Below are 24,889 nucleotides of genomic sequence, written 5' to 3' on the forward strand. Positions count from 1 at the left end.
TCTTGTCTCTGATCTGGGCCTGTGTTTAACTTGCCTAAACACTGTATTGTTCCTTGCACTAGGACCCAGGCACCACTGCTGCAAAAGGCCCCAGGCAACACCACGCTGCCCAGTGACTCGCTCCAGGCCCAGATTTCATCATCCAGCCCAAAGTCGCACTCAAGCTCTTCAAATCAGCTTGGTGCCCAGAGTGATCCCACCTAGGCCAGTTGTATAAGCATCGACATCGAATCTCCTCTGTCTGGGACCTGACTTTTCCTTACGCTCCCCAGGGTGATCCTGCTTCACTCCTGGGCCAGCCGTACAGGCATCAGAACTCTATCTGCATCAACTCATCTCCCAAACTCACATCACCATCACTCGCTCCTTCACTCTTGCAGTGATAATTTAATACAATTTATCTCAGAAAAGGTATTTTTAGTGACAGATGTTTTTAGTCAGATTTCTTAGGTTTTTGACCACCAGCAAACTGTCACAGACTTTTGTTAACACCACCTTAACCATTAGCATGTCTGTGCATAACAAGTGTAACAAATGTAGCCCCTCTGGCCACCCTCAGAGTCGCTCGGCTGGCTGTCGTCTGGGGAAACAGCCTCGGCCCCGCCAAACTGGGTACAGTAATTAGTTTGTGTGGATGCTGTGTGATATACCCCACCCCGCCCAAATAACAGACAATACACCAGATACGATTAAATGATTTACAGTTTATAGATATTACTGGAACTATATAATTAATAGATAGTAAAATATAAAAGGGAAATAAAAGGCGTCACACTTATCAAAGTTCAATCTCTTCATGCACAAAACCGTTGGAGCTCAGGGACCCTTCTTCTTCACCCTGCGACCCCTCGGACCACCTCGACCGGCCGCCTGGGACCAACAACGGTGATCGACTAGACGTTCCACACGAGTCTGTCTCCGTCTCCCCGCCGTCACAGCACCTGGTCCATCCTCTGTTTCTCTCTCCCACCTTCTGCCCCAAAACTCAGCACATACAAATCTTCCAGATACACCAAAGTCATAACAACTATCCCAATTGGTTCGTAACATCCTCTTATCACCCCTTAACCCACAACAAGCTGCTAGCGCAAAGCTTTCTCAGCGTTTAACATAACAAAGAAGCATTCCCGATTATAACATAACAAAGAAGCCATTTTAAATTTAACATACAAAAAAAGAAAGACCCCGTACACTCTCCCCCCACCAAATAAAAATCATGCCCTCATGACTTCTTAATAACTCGCCAACCAGTCCTACAGACGCACAACACACACATACACAGATACACACAGTGACAGTGCTCCCCAAACAGTGGACCCTACGCCCGTCTCAAGGGCACTATATAGGCCAAACTATCTGGGAGCTTCTTAACCTTCCGAGACCTCCGTACCCCCTCACCTAAACCCAAAAGGCTCAGACGCTACTAGGGATACCTTGGGCCTGCTTGCCATCTCCTCTCTCACTCAGGCCACCACTACAGTTCGGAGGCCCCTGTCCCATGTCCGGGGCCCGCCTCTCCTCCTTCCCGATCCTGCCGCAACTCAGACTGCCCACAGCTATCCCTCCCCACTACACCTGACTCAATGGGAGAAGGGCCAAAGGTCTCTTCCTCAATCACGGGGAAGTTAGCGAAAGGCAGCATGTTCCACATGTGCAGCACATCATCCTTCGAATCCGTATCCTTCCTCATTCCCTCGATCGGTAGCTGCTGTTTAAGTTTCTCCAAAATGAAACATTTAGCTGGGGCTACCCCTTCAGCCTCCTGCAGTCGAGATGTCAGCTTCTTTGGGGACTCCTTCAACTCTCGCCACAGCCTCAGCAGTTCTGACTCAGGGTTCTTGGCCATCTCAAGTTGGGACGCAGTTACCCCACCAGCTTCTTCCACCCTGACCTGAAAAGCAGCAGTTAAAGAATGTTCAGCCTCCAGTTTTTTCTTCCTGATGACATCTTTCAGGTCAACTTTCAGTTTTTCCACTTCACTTAAACTCGCGATAGTCATCTTCAGGTTCCTTTCAAGTGTCCGCCTCCCTTTTCCGAGATCTGTCCTCCATTTCTTCACCTCCTCGGGAGTGTAGTCAAACTTCCCTCCCTGGGCTCTCTGTTTTCTGTTGGCCTTAGTCAGAACACTTTCTTGATCATCCCCAACTTGTAAGTCTTCCAATCTTTCCTGAATCGACGTCTTGAGTTTCCGCTGATCCCTTCGAAGGTGGGTCATTGTTTCTTCTCGCTGGATTAATTCATTAGTACATGACCGCAGTGTCGGCTCGGAATTCCGTTGCTCCTTCTCCATGTTGACGAGCGTGAATTCCAAGTCTGCAATGGTTGTCCCACAAGTGCGGCACTCAGTCTCCAGCCGGCATTTCTGAGCACTCAGCTCAGCAGTGCAAATCTCCTCTCTCCCCTGTGTTTCATTCCGATTGACAACCTGGGTTTCCATCCCCAGGTCCACCACTGTCTGTTCCAACACTAGGAAGTTCAACTGGTATGTTGGGTCATTTTTCTCACATTGCACCAAACTCCTCCGGCCAAAAACCTCCACATTTGACACTTCACTTCTGTCGCCCAGGCTCAGCCACTCGCCTCGCCTCATAGTCCCCCCAGGCAAATCCAAGCTCTAGGCGGTCATCCACATACGTCAAAACTCCACACACCTTCACTTCCCCCATGATCTTCCTCATACCCTGCGGGAAGGATGCAGGGGCTCCGGATATGCCCTTGGGCATCTTTTCGGATTGGAAGAATTCTAGGGAACTAATAATGGCTGTCTTTGGCTCGACAGCCACACTCCTCGAGATCTGGCAACATCCATTCCTCAGATCCAGCACATTAAGCCATATCGCATAATCCACACACACGCTGCCTCATCTTCCACTGCGCCAGGGTCCAGTTGCTACGACCTCTCTCTCACTGAGGTCTTCAGCGGTCAACTCCCCTCCCTCGTGGTAGTTCGGAGCGTCTACTAAGAGGGTCTCACCCTCAGCTACTTTCCCCAGGCCGTACCACCACTGGGTTTCACTTAAATTCGGTACCGGCTCAAGGCTGCTACACATGTCCTCAGAAGCAACTCGACACGCTGGGTGCCCAGACAATGCGCCCATGAACTCCAGGATAATTAACCAATCATCGTCTTCTGGATAACTACTGCCACTAGTACCCAAAATCTCCGATGCCCTTGCGGTTGTCAAGGGTAAATGCTTCAGACACTGGTTGTAAAACGAACTGTATGACAACTTGACCTGCGCCCCGGGGTCGAGGATGGCTTTAGCATCGCTTCCCTCTATCTGTAATGACACCCTGGGGCGTGGCCCCTCTAAGCCTTCAGGAATAGGGTCTTTTCCTTGCGGAAGTTCATCGGTACATTGCTGGGAACGTGCTTCCCCAGAGACCCCAAGCCGTTCCCCCACTGGGCCTCCACTAAGTTTCCCAACACCTCTCTGATCAGCTGAACAACTGAAGGAGGGGCTGATCCCCTGAAATGATCCCCCTGGCACTGCAAGCAATTTAGCCGCCCTCCTAGCCAGAGAAGACACACTAAAAAATTTCCCCTGCTATTTCAAATAAATGACAGCTGTCACTATGGTGTAAGTGAACCTGACAGCTCTAACACCGTCACCAGCCCGCCTACTCAAACTTTCAACCAATCCCTGTCGCTCTCCCTCAACCGAGCACTGCCACTCATCTAACAACTGAGAGATCTGCTCCACCCACGTCTCGCATGCCTCCGCCCCTCTTGGGGTGGACACTATCCCAAGCACCAGGCGGAGCCTGCCAGAGCTAGAACATTTATTCGCAGACCCTACCTCCAAATCAGACCACTCTTTCCTCTCTCTCCCAACCACATGGACAGCCCCGAGTGCCACCTCCAACTCGTCAATGCTAGTGTGAACTCGAACAAAGACCTCACCCACCACACATACAGCAATAACCAGCAAATAACCCACAGAGACACACATTACAGATTTAAACAGGGCACCCACACAGCATACCAGTAGACCCAATCCCGGACAAAGCCCACACAATGTAGCTCCCCTGGCCACCCTCAGGGTCGCTCGGCTCGCTGGCATCTAGGGAAACAGCCTCGGCCCCGCCAAACTGGGTACAGTAATTAGTTTGTGTGGATGATGTGTGATATACCCCACCCCGCCCAAATAACAGACAATACACCAGATGCAATTAAATGATATACATTTTATAGATATTACTGGAACTATATAATTAATAGAGAGTAAAATATAAAAGGAAAATAAAAGGCGCCACACTTATTAAAGTTCAATCTCTTCGTGCACAAAGCAGTTGAAGCTCAGGACCCTTCTTCTTCACCCTGCGACCCCCTCGGACCACCTCGACCGGCCGCCTGGGACCAACAACGGTGATCGACCAGACGCTCCACACGAATCCAACTCCGTCTCCCTGCCGAACACCCTCCTCGTGGTCCGACCCTGTTAGCGGACATCGCAGCACCTGGTCCATCCTCTGTCTCTCTCTCCCGCCTTCTGCCCCAAAAGCCCGCACATACAAATCTTCCAGATACACCAAAGCCATAACAACTATCCCAATTGGTTCGTAACATCTTCTTATCATCCCTTAACCCACAACAAGCTGCTAGCGCGAAGCTTTCTCAGCGTTTAACATAACAAAGAATCAGTCCCGATTATAACATAACAAAGAAGCCATTTTAAATTTAACATACAAAAAAAGCATGACCCCGTACACAAACATAAACTTAAATTAAGTTAAATTTTGCATAATTTACAGGGCAAAATAAACATGACGACGTTAATGCAGCTTATAGAGAGAAAAAGAAATATACACTGAGGTGGTGTTAAGGTTTTTCAGGCTGGATCAAGAACATAAGCCTGAACATGGGGAAGACAAAGGAAACATTATGGACTTCAGGAAAGCAGACGAACCATCCTCTCTGTGAATACTTGACTCCTTGTAGAGAGAGTTAAGTGCACCAAGTTCCTGGGAGTTCATATCACAGATGAACTCAAATGATTCCTTTAGATCACCTCCCTGAACAAGAAGGCACAGCAGCACCTCCACTTCTTAAAAAGATTAAGGCAAGCAGGTCCCATCTCAACTGCGTACTGCAGGAGCACTTTTGAGAGTGTCCTGACAAGTTGCATCGCCATCTGATATGGGAGCAGTCGAGCATCAGACCAGAAGTCCTACAAAGGACTGTGAGAATAGCTGAGGAGATTATAGGGACATCCATCAGGGACGTTTACCAGGAGTGCTGCGTACGGAGGGCCCTTAGTATTATTAAGGATCCCACCCGTCCATCCTAAACACAAAATAATCTGCAGATGCTGGGATCAATGCAACACTTGCAACACACTGGAGAAACTCAGCAGGTTGGGCATCATCCATGGAAACGGTGAGTCGACATTTCGGGCCGGAACGTCGACTCGTCGTTTCCACGGATGCTGCCCGACCTGCTGAGTCCCACCCGTCCATCCAGCATCCTCTTTGACTTTCTACCATCAGGCAGAAGACTACAATACATAAAAAGAAGAATGTTCAGAATGAGGAACCGTTTCTTCCCCCAGGTCATTAGGCTTCGCATTTGAACTATTGCTGGTTAATCTGTTCTGTACCTTACAAATATTTAATATTAATGCACTTTAGTTTGTTATTTATGTTTGATTCATCTGTAGGTTTTATCCTTACCTTTATAAGTTATGTGTGTTATGAGTACTACTGTGCTTTACACCCTGGTTAAAGAAACACTGTCTTGTTGCTATATACATTATGTGGTTTTATAATACATGTTAAATGACAATAAACTTGACTTGACATGAACCTGATGACAGTTGGAAAGAACCTTGAGCTGTGTATCATCAGGCTCCTAGTTGTCCTGCCTGATAGCAGTATCAAGAAGAGAGCATGCCCTGGAAAGTATCACTCCTTGATGATGGACATTACTTCTGAGATATGGCCTCTTCCAGATGTCCTCAAGAGTCAGGAGAGCTGTACCCAGAATGTAACTAGTACTCTGTGTGTCGTCTTCTGTTCCTGTGCATTGGAGTTTTTGTATCAGGCCATGATGCACCAGTCAGAATGATTTCCTTAGTATATCTGAAGGTCTTTGGTGGTCTTCGATGATGTGCTGATTCTCTTTAAACTTTTAAGAAAGTAGGAACATTGGAATGTATTTTTCATGGTTGCATCTCTGTGCTGGGCACAGAATGGGTCCTCAAGGATGTTGACACCCATAAACCTGAAGGTGCACATATTTTCCACTGCAGATCATTCTATGATGACTCATGCACATTTGCTTGACTTCCCTGTGCAAAAGCCCACATGCAATCATTGGTATTGTCGTTGAGTACAAGGCCGTTGTTAAGACATCACTTAAGCTGCTGACCTATCTTTCTCTTACACACCTCCATGTTACCATCCATAATTCTGGCAGCAACGGGGGTGTCATAGGTGAATTTGTAGATGGTGTTGAAGTTATGCTTAGCCGTATAGTCACAGGTATAGAGAGAGTAGAGCATAGGACAGGCATGCAGTCCTGAAGTGCATCTGCATTGATGGTCAGTGAGGAGGAGGTGAGGTTTCCAATTCAAACTGATTGTGGTCTCCTAACAAGGAAGTTGAGGATCCAATTGCAGCGACCCATGTTCCGTAGTTCAACAATAAGATTTCACTGTGGTGAACTCCAAGCTGTAGTCAATCAACCACAGCCTGACATCAACATTCTGGTTGTTCAAGCAGTCCAGAGCAGAATGCAGAATTAGTGATGTGATGTCTGCTATTGTTGTGATAGGAGAATTGAAGCGGGTCTAGGTCCTTATTGAGGCAGGAGTTGATTCGAGCCACAAACAAGCACTTCAAGGATTTCCATATGGTGTGTGTAAATGCCTACCAGACAGTAGTCATTGAGACAAGTCACCCTGCTCTCTTTGGCCACTAATACAATCAATGCTACCTCGAAGCAAATGGGAACATCAGGCTACAGGCACAAAAGGTTGACGATGTCCCTGAACATTCCAAACAGCCAGTCAGCACAGGTAGTGCAAAATCCATCCCATCAGTGAAAAAAACACTGAGATGCAGAAGTGATAAGATTACACAGCTGGATCTTTGGTTTAAAACTGCTCACCTCAGACAGTAACAGTGCTCACTTAAGAAGGAACTGTAGACGGTTATGACGTTTTCAATTGGATTCAGTCTGGAATTCAGTTTATCATTACCAGCTGCCATGTAATGTACCACATTGTCACTAAGTACATGAGTTAATACTGACACAGCATGGCTTTTCAGTCAATGCAGCTACAGGCAGTTTGATGTCATGAACCCTACCTTGTGATAAATAAACAACACTTTTATAGAAACATAGAAAACCTACAGCACAATACAGGTCCTTCAACCCACAAAGCTGTGCTGAACATGTCCTTACCTTAGAAATTACTTAGGGTTACCCATAGCCCTCTATTTTTCTGAGCTCCATGTACCTGTCCAGGAGTCTCTTAAAAGACCCTATCGTATCCACCTCCACCACCGTCACCAGCAGCCCATTCCATGCACTCACAATCCTCTGAGTAAAAAAAAACTTTCCCCCGACATCTCCTCTGTACTTACTTCAAAGCACCTTAAAACTGTGCCTTCTCATGCTAGCCATTTCAGCCCTGGGAAAAAGCCTCTGACTATCCACACGATCAATGTCTCTAATCATCTTATACACCTCTGTCAGGTCATCTTTCATCCTCCGTCACTCCAATGAGAAAAGGCCGAGTTCACTCAACCTATTCTCGTAAGGCATGCTCCCCAATCCAGGCAACATCCTTGTAAATCTCCTCTGTACCCTTTCTATGGTTTCCACATCCTTCCCATAGTGAGGCGACCAGAACTGAGCACAGTACTCCAAGTGGGGTCTGACCGGGGTCCTATATAGCTGCAACATTACTTCTCGGCTCCTAATCTCAATCCCACGATTGATGAAGGTCAATGCACCATATGCCTTATTCTGCCAACATCAATGATATTATGAGAAGAGGCAAAAGAAACATTCTTCTCCCTAACTGTTCTGATTTTACAAGTTTACTATATCTTTAGAAGTGGATAATGAGCAATTGGTAATTGGTTTATTATTGTCATATATACCGAATTCGAATGAAAAATGTGGTCTTGTTAGTCATCTATACAAATCATTTCATCTCATCAGTACATTGAGGTAGTAGAAAGCAAAGGGAATACCAGAATGCAGGAACAGTGTGATGGTTACAGAGAAAGTTCGGTCTAGATAGACAGTAAGGTGAAAGGGCCATCACTAGGTGAATTGTGAGGTGAGAAGTTCATCATTATCATACAAAGGTCTGTTCAATAGTCTTACAGCAATGGGATAGAAGCTATCCTTGAGCCTGATGCTTCGTGTTCTCAAGGTTTTTTTTCTTCTGCCTGATGGAAAAGGGACATGAGAGAAGAAAAAATGTTCAAGGGTGCAAGCAATCTTTAATTATGCCAGCTTTTCCCGAGGCAGAAGGATGCCTAGAAAGAGTCACCAGAGGGATGGCTGATTTTCATGATGGACAGAGTTGAGGCCACAACTCCCTTCAATTTCTCAGGCAGAGCAGCAGTTTCCATACCAAGCCATGATACTACATCTTGATAAGATGTTTTCTATAGTGCTTCGATGAAAAACTGGTGATTTTCTTAGCCTCCTGAGGAAGTAGAGGTACTGATGTACATTCTTGGCCACAGCACCTACGTGGGCATGTCAAGACAAGGTTTTGGTGATGTTTATACATGGATACTTGAAGCTCCTAGCCATCAGCACCTACATACTGAGAGGGTTATGTAATCTACACTGCTGCCCAAAGTCAATGACCAGTTCTTGCCATAACACCATGCCACAAGGCTGTCTATCTCCTTTCTGTACTCAGAATTAGGTTGAGTATCACCGGCATGTGTCGTGAAATTTGTTAACTTAGTAGCAACAATACAATGCAATACATAATATAGAAGAAAAAAAATAATAAATAAGTAAATCAATTACAGTATATGTATATTGAATAGATTCAAAATCGTGCAAAAAACAAATAACATATATTTAAAAAGTGAGGTAGTGTTCAAGGGTTCAATGTCCATTTAGGAATTGGATGGCAGGGGGGAAGATGCTGTTCCAGAATCACTGAGTGTGTGCCTTCAGGCTTCTGTACTTCCTACCCGATGGTAACAGTGAGAAAAGGGCATGTTCTGGGCATTGGAAGTCCTTAATAATGGACCTCCAGCCCCGCCGCAGGCCATGGACTCACTCGCCTCCGACTCCGACCTCAGTTCTGGGGCCCTGCAGGCTACAGGCTCCACCACCTCCAGCTCCAGATTCAGCTTGGACCGAGGTCCTGACCATCTCCAGACCGGGACCACTCTTACTGCCGCTGGGTCCTACCGCCCGTCTTATTCCCCCACTACCCTCTTTCCTCCCCGCGACTCCCAACCTTCCTTCTGCCCCTCATCACCCCTCCATTCCTCTGATCCCTCATCCACCCCTAACCCCGCTCTCCCTGAATATCACAACCCCCCTCTCCCTCCTGAGACCTCCCACTCTTTACCCTCCTCTGAACCCGGCCCCAACTTTTGTCGTGTCTTCACCATCCCCTCTGACCTTCCCCTCTCTGAGACAGAACATTCTGTCCTTAGCAAGGGCCTCACTTTTGTCCCGCTCCGACCTCAACTCAGTGAGTTCCGTGCCCGCCATGACGCTCAACTCTTCTTCCGTCGCCTATGTCTCCGAGCCTACTTCTTTGGCAAGGATTCCCCTCTCCCTACTGATGACCTTTTCTCCCATCTTCAACCCTTCTCCTCCTCCTGGACACCCCGCCTGGGCCTTCTACCTGCACTCGATCTTTTCATCTCCAACTGTCGCCAAGACATCAACCGTCTCAACTTCACAACTCCTCTCCCCTGTTCCAACCTCACTCCCTCTGAACGCACTGCCCTCCACTCTCTCCGCACTAATCCGAACCTCATCATCAAACCCACAGACAAAGGTGGTGCTGTAGTAGTCTGGCGGACGGATACCTCTATCTCACTGAGGCTAAACGGCCGCCTCCTGGCACCTCCTCCTACTTACCCCTAGAACAGGACCCCACCAAAAAACATCAAACCATTGTCTCCCGTACCATCACCGCCCTTATCAGCTCTGGAGACCTTCCATCCTCAGCCGCTAAACTCATAATTCCCACACCCTGTACCGCTCAGTTTTACCTCCTCCCCAAGATCCACAGGCCTTACTGTCCCAGTAGACCCATAGTTTCTGCCTGCTCCTGTCCCACCGAACTTGTATCTGCCTACCTGAACTCCATTTTGTCACCCATAGTTCAGTCCCTCCCCACCTACATCCGGGATACATCCCATGCCCTCCACCTCTTCAATAACTTCCAGTTCCCCGGTCCCGACCCCTTCATTTTCACTATGGACGTCCAATCCTTATACATCTCCATTCCCCATTAAGAAGGCCTCAAAGCCCTCCACTACTTTCTGGACAATCGACCTCACCAGTTCCCCACACCCACTTCCCTCCTCTGGTTGGCAGAACTGGTTCTCACACTTAATAACTTCTCTTTTGGCTCTTCCCACTTTCTTCAGACCAAGGGTGTAGCTATGGGCACTCACATAGGCCCCAGCTATGCCTGCCTCTTTGTTGGTTATGTGGAACAGTCTGTGCTCCAAACCTATTCTGGTACTGTTCCCCAACTTCTCCTTCACTATATTGATGACTACATTGGTGCTGCTTCCTGCACCCATGCTGAGCTTGTCAATTTCATCGACTTTACTTCAAACTTCCACCCAGCCCTCAAATTCACTTGGTCTATCTCGGACACTTCTCTCCCCTTTCTTGATCTCTCTGTCTCCATCTCTGGAAACAGACTGTCCACTGACATCTTTTACAAGCCCACTGACTCTCATAACTACCTCGACTATACCTCTTCCCACCCTGCCACATGCAAAAATGTCATTCCCTAGTCCCAGTTCCTCCTTCTCCGCTGCATCTGCTCCCAGGATGAGGCTTTCCATTCCAGGACATCTCAAATGCCCTCTTTCTTTAAGGATCGTTGTTTATCTTCTGCCGTCATCAATGATGCCCTCACCCACATCTCCTCCATTTCCCGCACTTCAGCCCTTACCCCATCCTCCCGTCACCACAACAGGGACAGAGTTCCCCTTGTCTTCATCTACCACCCCACCAGCCTCCAGATCCAGCACATTATGCTCCGCAACTTCTGCCACCTTCAACAGGACCCCACCACTAAGCACATCTTTCCCTCTCCACCCCTCTCCGCTTTCTGCAGGGATCGGTCCCTCCGCGACTCCCTGATCCACAGGTCCCTCTCCACGGATCTCCCACCCGGCACTTATCCCTGTAAGCATAAGTGCAACACCTGTCCCCACACCTCCTCTCTTGCCACCATTCAGGGCCCCAAACAGTCCTTCCAGGTGAGGCAACACTTCACTTGTGAGTCTGTTGGGGTCATCTACAGCATCCGGTGCTCCCGGTGCGGCCTCCTCTACATCGGTGAAACTCGACGCAGATTGGGGGATCGCTTCGTCGAGTACCTCCGCTCCATCCGCCACAACAGACAGGATCTCCCAGTAGCCACCCACTTCAACTCTGCTTCCCATTCCCATTCAGATATGTCCATACATGGCCTCCTCTACTGCCATGACGAGGCTAAACTCAGGTTGGAGGAGCAACACCTCATCTAAGTAGTCTCCAGTCCCTTGGTATGAACATAGAATTCTCCAACTTCCAGTAATGCCCTCCTCCACCCTTCCCCATCCCTATTTCACTCTGCCCCTTCCCCCAGCTGCCTACTACCTCCCTCATGGTTCCGCCTCCTTCTACTACCATTGTGTTTTCCCCTATTCCTTCTTCACTTTTCCTGCCTATCACCTCCCTGCTTCTCCTCCCCCACCCCTTTATCTTTCCCCTAACTGTTTTTTCACATGGAACCTACCAGCCTTCTCCTTCCCACCCTTCCCCCACCTTTTTTATAGGGCCTCTGCCCCTTCCCTCTACAGTCCTGACGAAGGGTTCTGGCCCGAAACGTTGACTGATCGTTTCCACGGATGCTGCCCGACCTGCTGAGTTCTTCCAGTGTGTTGTGAGTGTTGCTTTGACCCCAGCATCTGCAGAGTATTTTGTATTTTCCTTAATAATTGATGCTGCCTTTCTGAAAATGTCCTGAGTACTTTGTAAGCTAGTACCTAAGATGGAACTGACTAAATTTACAATCCTCTGCAGCTTCTTTCGGTCCTGTGCTGTAGCGCCCCCATATCAGACATGTCGGAATGCTCTCCACAGTACATCTATAGAAGTTTTTGAGCGTACTAGTTGACATGCCAAATCTCTTCAAACTCCTAATGAAGTATTGTCACTGTCTTGCCTTCTTTACAACTGCATCGATATGTTAGGACCAGATTTGATCCTCAGAGATCTTGACACCCAGGAACTTGAAACTGCTCACTCTCTCCACTTCTGATCCCTCTATGAGGACTGTTATGTGTTCCTTCGCCTTACCCTTCCTGAAGTCTACAATCAGCTGTTTTGTCTTACTAACATTAAGTGCCAGGTTGTTGCTGCAACATCACTCCACTAGTTGGCATATCTCTCTCGTGACCATCTGAGATTCTACCAACAATGGTTGCATGATCAGAAAATTTATAGATGGTATTTGATCTATGCCTAGCCACACAGTCATGGGTATAGAGAGAGTAGAACAGTGGACGAAGCACACACCCCTGAGATGAACCAGTGCTGATCATCAGTGAGGAGGAGATATTATCACTAATCCACACAGACTGTGGTCTTCCAGTTAGGAAGTCGCGGATCCAATTGCAAAGGGAGGTACAGAGATCCGGGTTCTGTAACTTCTCAATCAGGATAGTGAGAGTGATGGTATTAAATGCTGAGCTATAGTCGATGAACAGCATCCTGATATATATGTTTGTATTGTCCAAGCGGTCTAAAGCTGGGTGAGGAGTCACTGAGAGTGCATCTGCTGTTGACCTGTTGTAGCAATAAGCAAATTGCAGTGGGTCCAGGTCCTTGCTGAGGCAGGAGTTCAGTCTAGTCATGACCAACCTCTCAAAGCATTTCATCACTGTTGATGTGAGTGCTACCGGGCAATAGTCATTACTTGTCTCATTGTTATATGAGATCAGGCTAACTATATGGTGGTGTCATCTGCAAACTTGTGGATGGATACAGAGCAGAATCTGGCCGCAAGTTTCTGAGTGCATAGGGATAAAAGTAAGTGCCTGAGAACTCAGCCTTTTTTGCACCAGTGTTGAGTATATTCATGGCAGAGGAGGTGCTGTCTATCCTTGCCAACTGTAGAAAGTCAAGCGTCCGGTTGCTAAGAGAGATGCTGAGCCTTAGTTCTAGGAGTAGGAGAGAAGCTTGAACCGTCACCATGAGCTTTGTCTCTTTACCTGTTTGTTTTTATTAATAGTTGCAAGCTATCTTCATAACATCAACATTGCATTGCAAATTAAAAAAATAAAAATACTAAAAAAATTTAAAATGTTTTGAAGACATTTTAACTAATGAAGGCTTGTGCATTATCTAACTCCAGCTAATGAAGTTCGCCTTTCTCCCTATAACATACCCAGCACCACAAAATCAAGTAATTACTTCAACCTCCAAACATGGCTATTAACAATGCCATTCAAAACATAATACTGTTTTGAAGAGCATGATGAAAATTAATTTAGATGATTACTATACTTAAGTAACATCATCATAGACAAAGGCTTTCAAGCAAATAGTACAACTTCCAAGAGAGTTGAGAATGAAAATAATCTGTGGCGAAGAATTTTGGACTACAGGGAGAAATTATTTAAGATATCAAGATGGTGAAGAATTCTATATGAAATGTGATCAGAATTTCAGTGAAATCAATAAAATCAAAGACCTAAGTACTCCGTAGCGGCACACACAAAATGCTGGAGGAACGCAGCGTCCCAGAAATGAATAAACAGTCAATGTTTTGGGCTGAGATCCTTTTTCAGGACTAGAAAAAAAGAGAAATCGGAGTAAACAGATGTGGGGGGGGGGCAGGGAGGAAGATGTGCAAGGTGGTAGGTGACAGGTGAAACTGGGAAAGGGGGAGTGGTGAATTAAAGAGCTGGGAAGTTGATTGGTGAAAGAGATAAAGGTCTGGAGAAGGGGAAATCTGATAAGAGAGGACAGAAGTCCATGGAAGAAAGGGAAGGAGGAAGCGCACCAGGGGGAGGTGATAAGAAATAAGAACATAAGAAATAGGAGCAGGAGTAGGCCATCCGGCCCATCGAGCCTGCCCTGCCATTCAATAAGATCATGGCTGATCAGTCCGTGAACACAGCTCCATCTGCCTGCCTTTTCCCCATAACCCTTAATTCCCTTACTTCATAAAAACCTGTCTAACTGTTTCTTAAATATATTTAGTGAAGAAGCCTCAACTGCTTCCCTGGGCAGAAAATTCCACAGATTTACCACTCTCTGGGAAAATCAGTTTCTCCTCACCTCCAACCTAAATTTTCTCCCCTGAATCTTGAGGGAATGTCTGGCAGGTAAGGAGATAAGGTGAGAGAGGGAAACAAGAATTGGGAATTGGGAATGGTCTGATAACTACACCTGCGAAAGGTGCATCCAGCTGCAGCTCCTGACAAACCGAGTTAGGGAACTGGAGCTGGAGCTGGATGAACATCGGATCATTCGTGAGGCAGAGGCAGAAATAGAGAGAAGTTACAGGGAGATAGTCACCCCTAAGAGTCAGGAGACAGGTAGCTGGGTGACTGTCAGGAGACGGAAGGGGAATAGACAGAATGAGCATAGCACCCCTGTGGTCATTCCCACCAATATTAAGTACATCGTTTTAGATACTGTTGATGGGGACAACCTTTCAGGGACATGTTTCAGTGGTTGAGTCTCTGGCACCGAGATGGGATCCTCAACTCAGAAGGGAAGGAGGAAAAAGAGGAGAGCAGTAGTGATAGGGGATTCGATAGTTAGGGGGACAGATAAGAGGTTCTGTGGAAGAAATCGAGAATCCCGGATGGTCTGTTGCCTCCCTGGTGCCAAGGTCCGCAATATCTCGGATTGAGTTCTCGGAATTCTCAAGAGGGAGGGTGAGCAGCTGGATGTCATGGTCCATATAGGGACGAATGACATGGGTAGGAAGAGTGAGGAGGTCCTGAAAGGAGAGTTTAGGGAGTAGGGAGCCAAGTTAAAGGACAGGACCTCCAGGATAGCAATCTCAGGATTGCTACCAGTGCCACATGCAGGCGGGTTTAGAAATAGTAAGATAGCGCAGATCAACATGTGGCTGAAGACATGGTGCAGGAAGGAGGGCTTCAGATCTGTAGATAATTGGGCACTTTTCTAGGGAAGGTGGGACCTGTTCCAGCAGGACAGTCTACATCTGAACTGGAGGGGGGAAAGTATCCTTGCAGGTAGGTTTGCTAGAGAGGCTCCAGTGGATTTAAACTAGATGCAAGGGGTAGGAACAGATGCAGGGAAGAAGGAAGAAAAAGAAAATAGTAAAGCTGTTTGCACCATTAGTGATAAACAGAGAGTAAGAGGTGGAAAATTTCTTAAATGCATTTATTTTAATACTAGGAGCATTATAAGAAAGGTGGAGGAGCTTAAAGCATGGATTGATACCTGGAAGTATGATGTGGTAGCTATTAGTGAAACATGGTTACAGGAGGGGTGTGATTGGCAACTAAATATTCCTGGATTTAAGTCTTCAGGTGTGATGGAATCAGAGGGACAAGAGGGGGAGATGTTGCATAGCTTGTCAGAGAAAATATTACAGTGGTGCTCTGGCAGGATAGATTAGAGGGCTCGTCTAGGGAAGCTATTTGGGTGGAATTGAGGAATGGGAAAGGTGTAGCAACTCTTATGAGGGTGTATTAGAGACCACCAAATGAGGATCGAGAATTGGAGGAGCAAATTTGTAAGGAGATAACAGATATTTGTAGTAAGCACAAGGTTGTGATTGTGGGAGATTTTAATTTTCTACACATAGACTGGGAAGCCCATACTGTAAAAGGGCTGGATGGTTTGGAGTTTGTAAAATGTGTGCAGGATAGTTTTTTGCAGCAATACATAGAGGTACCAACTAGAGAAGGGGCAGTGTTGGATCTCCTGTTAGGGAATGAGATAGGTCAGGTGACAGAGGATTGTGTTGGGGAGCACTTCGGGTCCAGTGATCACAATGCTATTAGTTTCAATATAATTATGGGGAAGGATAGGTCTGGACCCAAGGTTGAGATTTTTGATTGAAGGAAGGCTAACTTTGAGGAGATGCGAAAGGATTTAGAAGGAGTGGATTGGGACAATTTGTTTTATGGGAAGAATGTAATAGAAAAATGGAGGTCACTTAAAGGTGAAATTTTGAGAGTACAGAATCTTTATGTTCCTTTTAGTTTGAAAGGAAAGGTTAAAAGTTTGAGAGAGCCATGGTTTTCAAGGGATATTGGAAACTTGGTTCGGAAAAAGAGAGATATCTACAATAAATATAGGAAGCATGGAGAATATGAGGTGCTCGAGGAATATAAAGAATGTAAAAAGAATCTTAAGAAAGAAATTAGAAAAACTAAAAGAAGATATGAGGTTGCTTTGGCAAGTAAGGTGAAAATAAACCCCAAGGATTTCTACTGTTATATTAATAGCAAAAGGATAGTGAGGGATAAAATTGGTCCCTTGGAGAATCAAAGTGGACAGCTATGTGTGGAGCCAAAAGAGATGGGGGAGATTCTGAACAATTTCTTTTCTTCGGTATTCATTAAGAAGGATATTGAATTGGGTAAGATAAGGGAGACAGGTAGGAAAGTTAGGGAAACTATGATGATTAAAGAAGAGAAAGTACTGGAGCTTTTAAGGAATATAAAAAGTGGATAAGTCTCTGGGTCCTGATGGGATATTCCCTAGGACCTTGAGGGAAGTTACTGTGGAAATAGCAGGGGCTCTGACAGAAATATTTCAAATGTCATTAGAAACGGGCATGGTGTCGGAGGATTGGTGTATTGTTCATGTTGTTCCATTGTTTAAACATGGTTCTAAGAGTAAACCTAGCAATTATTGGCCTGTGAGTTTGACATCAGTGTTGGGTAAATTGATGAAAAATATTCTTCGGGATGGTTTATATAATTATCTGGATAGACAGGGTCTGATTAGGAACAGTCAACATGGATTTGTACGTGGAAGGTCATGTTTGACAAATTTTATTGACTTTTTTGATGAGGTTACTAGGAAAGTTGATGAGGGTAAAGCAGTGTATGTTGTCTATATGGACTTCAGTAAGGCCTTTGACAAAGTCCCACACGGAAGGTTGGTTAGGAAGGTTCAATCGTTAGGTATTAATATTGAAGTAGTAAAATGGATTCAGCAGTGGCTGGATGGGAGACGCCAGAGAGTGGTGGTGGACAGACAGATTGGAGGTCGGTGACTAGTGGTGTGCCTCAGGGATCTGTACTGGGTCCAATGTTATTTGTCATATACATTAATGATCTGGATGATGGGGTGTTAAATTGGATGAGTAAGTATGCAGATGATACTTAGATAGGTGGAGTTGTGGATAATGAAGTAGGTTGTCAAAGATTGCAGAAAGATTTAGGCCAGTTAGAAGAGTGGGCTGAAAGATGGCAGATGGAAATTAATGCTGATAAATGTGAGGTGCTACATTTTGGTAGGACTAATCAAAATAGGACATACATGGTAAATGGTAGGGCATTGAAGAATGCAGTAGAACAGAAGGATCTAGGAATAATGGTGCATAGTTCCCTGAAGGTGGAATCTCATGTGGAGAGGGTGGTGAAGAAAGCTTTTGGTATGCTGGCCTTTATAAATCAGAGCATTGAGTATAGGAGTCGGGATGTAATGTTGAAATTGTACAAGGCATTGGTGAGGCCAAATTTGGAGTATTGTATACAGTTCTGGTCACCGAATTATAGGAAACATGTCAACAAAATTGAGAGAGTACATAGAAGATTTACTAGAATGTTACCTGAGTTTCATCACCTAAGTTACAGAGAAAGGTTGAACAAGTTGGGTCTTTATTCTTTGGAATATAGAAGGTTGAGGGGGGACTTGATAGAAGCATTTAAAATTATGAGGAGGATAGATAGAGTTGATGTGGATAGGCTTTTTCCATTGAGAGTGGGGGAGATTCAAACAAGAGAACATGTGTTGAGAGTTAAAGGGCAAAAGTTTAGGGGTAACATAAGGGGGAACTTCTTTACTCGGAGAGTGGTAGCTGTGTGGAACAAGCTTCCAGCAGGAGTGGTTGAGGCAGGTTCAATGCTGTTGTTTAAAGTTAAATTGGATAGATATATGGACAGGAAAGGAATGGAGGGTTATGGGCTGAGTGCAGGTCGGTGGGACTAGGTGAGATTTCAGGATGGACTAGAAGGGCCGAAATGGCCTGTTTCCATGCGGTAATTGTTCTATAGTTATGTGGTTATAAAGGTGGGGGGGCGGGGGGGGGGGGGGGTTCGGACAATTACCAGAGGTTTGAGAAATCAATGATCATGCCATCATGCCCAAAGCTACCCAGACAGAATATAAGGTGTTGCTCCACCAATCTGAATGTGGCCTCACTTTTTCTGGTGGATGGAGTGTAAAGGTGCTTGGTTGCTTGGCAAAGTGGTCTACCAATTTATGTTGGGTCTCACTGGTATACAGGAGCCTCGGCCCCGCCAAACTGGATAATTCGTTTGTGTGGATGCTGTGTGAGGTACCCCACCCTGCCCAAATAACAGACAATACACCAGATGCAATTAAATGATTTACAGTTTATAGATATTATTGGAACTATATAATTAAAAGAGAATAAAATATAAAAGGGAAAAAAAAGGTGCCACACTTATCAAAGTTCAATCTCTTCGTGCACAAAACCATTGGAGCTCAAGGACCTTCTTCTTCACCCTGCGACCCCTCGGACCACCTCGACCGGCCGCCTGGGACCAACAACAGTGGTCGATCAGACGCTCCACACGAGTCCGTCTCCGTCTCCTCGCCGAACGTCCCGCTCGGGGTCCGACCCCGTTAGCGGACTCACAGCACCTCGTCCATCCTCTGTCTCGCTCTCCCGCCTTCTGCCCCAAAACCCCGTGCATACAGTATCTTCAAATACACCAAAGCCATAACAACTATCCTAATTGGTTAATAGCACCCTCTTATCAGACTCTAAAGCAAAAACTAACTGTTAGCGCAAACTTTCTCAGTGTTTAACACAACAAAGCCGCATTCCCCAGATTAACATAACAAAGACGCCATTTTAATTAGCCTCCACAGTAACATAAAAATCGAAACCCCCTTACATGTTAATAAATAAAAAGTAAAAGTTCTATCCTTCAATCCAGTTTTTCTCTGAGGGATGCCGCATATTTGGGACTGTGGCTTGCAGACTCAGTCTGTCTTGCCAAGTGTGTGTGAAAAAATCCCATGGCCCCAGTTGAAGAAAATTGGAGTTGTTTTTCTCAATGGCTGGCTGATAGGTTACCATGCCGTTACAACTTTGCTGCTGGTGAGGTCTTGTTCTGTAATGGGCTGTGTTTTTTCTCACTTTATTATAGTGACTGCACATTCAAAAGCCTTTATTGGCTGTAAGATACTGTGGAAGATCCAGAGGTTATGAAAGCTGCTCTATAAATGATTCTTCCTTTCCTTCTCTGTTTGCTATTGTGAGAATTTCTATTGCATTTAAACAAGAGACTTTTTGCATTGCTATTTTATAGAGAAAAATAGATATCCAGGAGCAATTGCAAGATAATAATATTATTGAAGCCATAAAATGATGCTATAAACTTCCCTCAGGAATAATTGTCATTGTAACAGAGTGATGAATATCCTATAGAGTTACTCAATCATCAACAGGATTTTCCATGTGTGGTGAAGTCATGCTTGGGCAGATTATATATACTCTGGGATAAATATTATGTCTGTCTACATACCATGCTCCCTCTATTCACCACGGAGGGATTTGATCTTACGCCTAGCTAAAACTAAGAGTCAGTGCACTTTGTATGGCACTTTTACCCACATAGTGATAACTCCCACTTGGTCCATGGAAATTAATGCAATTAACATCAGCTTAAAATGAAACTAAACTGAAATAGAATACAGAACATAGAAATCTACAGCACATCACAGGCCCTTCGGCCCACAATGTTGTACTGACCATAGAAACCATAGAAAAACTACAGCACAGAACAGGCCTTTTGGCCCTTCTTGGCTGTGCCAAACCATTTTCTGCCTAGTCCCACTGGCCTGCACACGAACCATATCCCTCCATACACCTCCCATCCATGTATCTGTCCAAATTATTCTTAAATGTTAAAAAAGAAACCGCATTTACCACCTCAATTGGCAGCTCATTCCAAACTCCCACCACTCTCTGTGTGAAGAAGCCCCCACTAATGTTCCCTTTAAACCTTTCCCCCTTCACCATTAACCCATGTCCTCTGGTTTCTTTTCTCCCCTTGCCTCAGTGGAAAAAGCCTGCTTGCATTCACTCTATCTATACTCATCATAATTTTATATACCTCTATCAAATCTCCCCTCATTCTTCTACGCTCCAGGGAATAAAGTCCTAACCTATTCAACCTTTCTCTGTAACTGAGTTTCTCAAGTCCCGGCAACATCCTTGTAAACCTTCTCTGCACTCTTTCAACCTTATTAATATCCTTCCTGTAATTTGGTGACCAAAACTGAACACAATACTCGAGATTCGGCCTCACCAATGCCTTATACAACCTCATCATAACATTCCAGCTCTTATACTCAATACTTTGGTTAATAAAGGTCAATGTACCAAAAGCTCTCTTTACGACCATATAGTGGGCAAAATTAGGGCACATGGTATTGGGGACAGAGTACTGACATGGATTGAAAATTGGCTGGCTGACAGAAAACAAAGAGTAGCGATTAACGGGTCCCTTTCGGAATGGCAGGCGGTGACCAGTGGGGTACCGCAGAGTTCAGTGCTGGGACTGCAGCTGTTTACAATTAATATTAATGATTTAGATGAGGGAATTAAAAGTAACATTAGCAAATTTGCCAATGACACCAAGCTGGGTGGCAGTGTGAAATGTGAGGAGAATGTTATGAGAATGCAGGGTGACTTGGACAGGCTGGGTGAATGGGCAGATACAGTTTAACGTGGATAAATGTGAGGTTATCCACTTTGGTGGTAAGAACAGGAAGGCAGATTATTATCTAAATGGAGTCAAGCTAGGAAAAGGGGAAGCACAACGAGATCTAGGTGTTCTTGTGCATCAGTCACTGAAAGCAAGCATGCAAGTACAGCAGGCAGTGAAGAATGCTAATGGCATGCTGGTCTTCATAACAAGGGGAATTGAGTATAAGAGCAAAGGTGTCCTTCTGCAGCTGTACAGGGCCCTGGTGAGACCACACCTGGAGTATTGTGTGCGGCTTTCGTCTCCAAATTTGAGGAAGGACATTCTTGCTATTGAGGGAGTGCAGCATAGGTTCACAAGGTTAATTCCCATATGTCGAAAGATTGGAGCAACTGGGCTTGTATGCTCTGGAATTTAGAAGGCTGAGAGGGGATCTTATTGAAACATATAAGATTATTAAGGGATTGGACACGCGGCAGGCAGGAAGCATGTTCCCGCTGATGGGTGAGTCCAGAACCAGAGGCCACAGTTTAAGAATTAGGGGTAGGCCATTTAGAACGGAGTTGAGGAAAAACTTTTTCACCCAGAGAGTGGTGGATATATGGAATGCTCTGCCCCAGAAGGCTGTGGAGGCCCAGTCTCTGGATGCGTTCAAAAAAGAGATGGATAGAGCTCTTAAAGATAGCAGAATCAAAGGTTATGGGGATAGGGCAGGAACTGGATACTGATAGTGGATGATCAGCCATGATCACCGTGAATGGTGGTGCTGGCTCGAAGGGCCGAATGGTCTACTCCTGCACCTATTGTCTATTGTCTATTGTCTATCTACCTGTGACGCCACTTTTAGGAAATTTTGTATCTGTATTCCCAGATCCCTCTGTTCTACTGCACTCCTCAGTGCCTTACCATTAACCCTGTATGCTCTACTTTGGTTTGTCCATCCAAAGTGCAATACCTCACACTTGTCTGTATTAAACTCCATCTGCCCTTTTTTAGCCCATTTTTCCAGCTGGTCCAAGTCCCTCTGCAAGCTTTGAAAACCTTCCTCACTGTCCACTACAACTCCAATCTTTGTATCATCAGCAAATTTGCTGATCCAATTTACCACATTATCATCCAGATCATTGATATAGGTGACAAATAACAATGGACCCAGCACTGATCCCTGTGGCACACCACTAGTCACAGGCCTCCACTCTGAGAAGCAATTCTTTACTACCACTCTTTGGCTTCTTCCATTGAGCCAATGACTAATCCAATTTACCACCTCTCCATGTATACCTAGCGACTGAATTTTCCTAACTAACCTCCCATGCGGGACCTTGTCAAAGGCCTTACTGAAGTCCATCTAGACAATATCCACTGCCTTCCTTTCATTCACTTTCCTGGTAACCTCCTCAAAAAACTCCAATAGATTGGTCAAACATGACCTACCACGCACAAAGCCATGTTGACTCTCCCTAATAAGTCCCCGTCTATCCAAATGCTTGTAGGTTCTGTCTCTTAGTACTCCCTCCAATTACTTACCCACTACTGACGTCAAACTTACCAGCCTATAATTTCCCAGATTACTTTTCGATCCTTTTTTAAACAACGGAACAACATGAGCCATTCTCTAATCCTCTGGCACCTCACCCGCAGACACCGACATTTTAAATTTTTCTGCCAGGGCCCCTGCAGTTTCAACACTAGTCTCCTTCAAGGTCCGACAGAATACCCTGTCAGGTCCTGGGGATCTATCCACTTTAATTTGCCTCAAGATAGCAAGCACCTCCTCCTTTTCAATCTGTACAGTTTCCATGATCTCACTACTTGTTTCCCTTAATTCCATAGACTTCATGCCAGTTTCCTTAGTAAATACAGACGCAAAAAACCATGTAACCTACTCTAGAGACTGCCTAGAATTTCCTAGCGCATAGCCCTCTATTTTCCTAAATTCCATGTACATATCTAAGAGGCTCTTAAAAGACCCTATTGTATCCGCTTCCACCACCGCCGGCAGTGAGTTCCATGCACCCACCACTCTCTGTGTGAAAAACTTACCCCTGATATCCCCTCGGTATCTATTTCCAAGCACCTTAAAATTATGACCCCTTGTATCAGCCATTTCAGCCGTGGGGAAAAAACCTCTGGCTATCCACACAATCAATGCCCCTCATCATCTTGTATGATTTGAAATGATTTGTCTCCATCAAGAAAGATGGATAAGTAATAGTTATCTAAATGTTACAGGGAAGTTCAATTAAACTATAAGCATTTCACATTGATGAAGGGACCCAGAAATAGAGTCAACACCTGTGTTTGTGAGCTGAGGTTGTTTTCTGTGCACCACTGTCATCAGTCATTGAAAGTGGGCATGCAGGTACAGCAGGCGGTGAAAAAGGCGAATGGTATGCTGGCATTTATAACGAGAGGATTCAAGTACAGGAGCAGGGAGGTACTACTGCAGTTGTACAAGGCCTTGGTGAGACCACACCTGGAGTATTGTGTGCAGTTTTGGTCCCCTAATCTGAGGAAAGACATCCTTGCCATAGAGGGAGTACAAAGAAGGTTCACCAGATTGATTCCTGGGATGGCAGGACTTTCATATGAAGAAAGACTGGATGAACTGGGCTTTTACTCGTTGGAATTTAGAAGATTGGGGGGGATCTGATTGAAACGTATAAGATCCTAAAGGGATTGGACAGGCTAGATGCAGGAAGATTGTTCCCGATGTTGGGGAAGTCCAGAACGAGGGGTCACAGTTTAAGGATAAAGGGGAAGCCTTTTAGGACCGAGATTAGGAAAAACTTCTTCACACAGAGAGCGGTGAATCCTGTGGAATTCTCTGCCACAGGAAACAGTTGAGGCCAGTTCATTGGCTATATTTAAGAGGGAGTTAGACATGGCCCTTGTGGCTACAGGGGTCAGGGGGTATGGAGGGAAGGCTGGGGCAGGGTTCTAAGTTGGATGATCAGCCATGATCATAATAAATGGCGGTGCAGGCTCGAAGGGCCGAATGGCCTACTCCTGCACCTATTTTCTATGTTTCTATGTTTCTATGTTTTAGAATGATACCTCGCTTTGCTGAAGACACACACTATAACTCAGATGTACCATCAACCTGGATGAATATAGTTCTGAGCCAATTGCTTAATGCACTATCTAAATCAGAGTTTGGGAGCAGTTTCACTTTCTTATCCTGTGCGTTGTCTGTCTCATCTCTTATGTTGTTGCCGCAGCAAGAGAGCAGGAAATTGGTACTGCCTCGCAAAGGGTTAAGATTGAGGAACACGGTTAACTGGTATCACTCTTGTTCATTGTAGAGATCAGGGAACGAGTCAAACGCTCACATAATCTGCTCAATGCAGATTCCTAAGTACCTTGAGCTAGAAGTTACCTGTAGTCACACAACAGCACACTTTATGTTATCAAAAAAATCTGCAGAAGCTGAAATTGTGAAATACCGCAGGAAACACTCAGCAGGCCAGGAAGCGTCTGTGGAAAGAGAAACTGTTAAAATTGCCGGTCTCTGACAAATTCTCAATGCTTTGTTGCCGCCTTATTTAGATGTAGGTATATGTGATTTTAACTCTTCTTTACAAGATTAGAAATGAGTCATTGATATTGTATCTGAACTCATAAAGAGAAAAGGAGCCAGAACAATTAATTCTCCCTACAGCCACCCGAAACTACAGAAATAATTGAAAGTCATCTGGAATACATTTCAATCAAATCATGGTCTGTTCCAATAAATTGTTTGAAGACTGTTTAT

The sequence above is a fragment of the Mobula birostris genome, chromosome 5 (assembly GCF_030028105.1).
Source record: "Mobula birostris isolate sMobBir1 chromosome 5, sMobBir1.hap1, whole genome shotgun sequence".
NCBI classification, from domain to species: Eukaryota; Metazoa; Chordata; class Chondrichthyes; order Myliobatiformes; family Myliobatidae; genus Mobula; species Mobula birostris.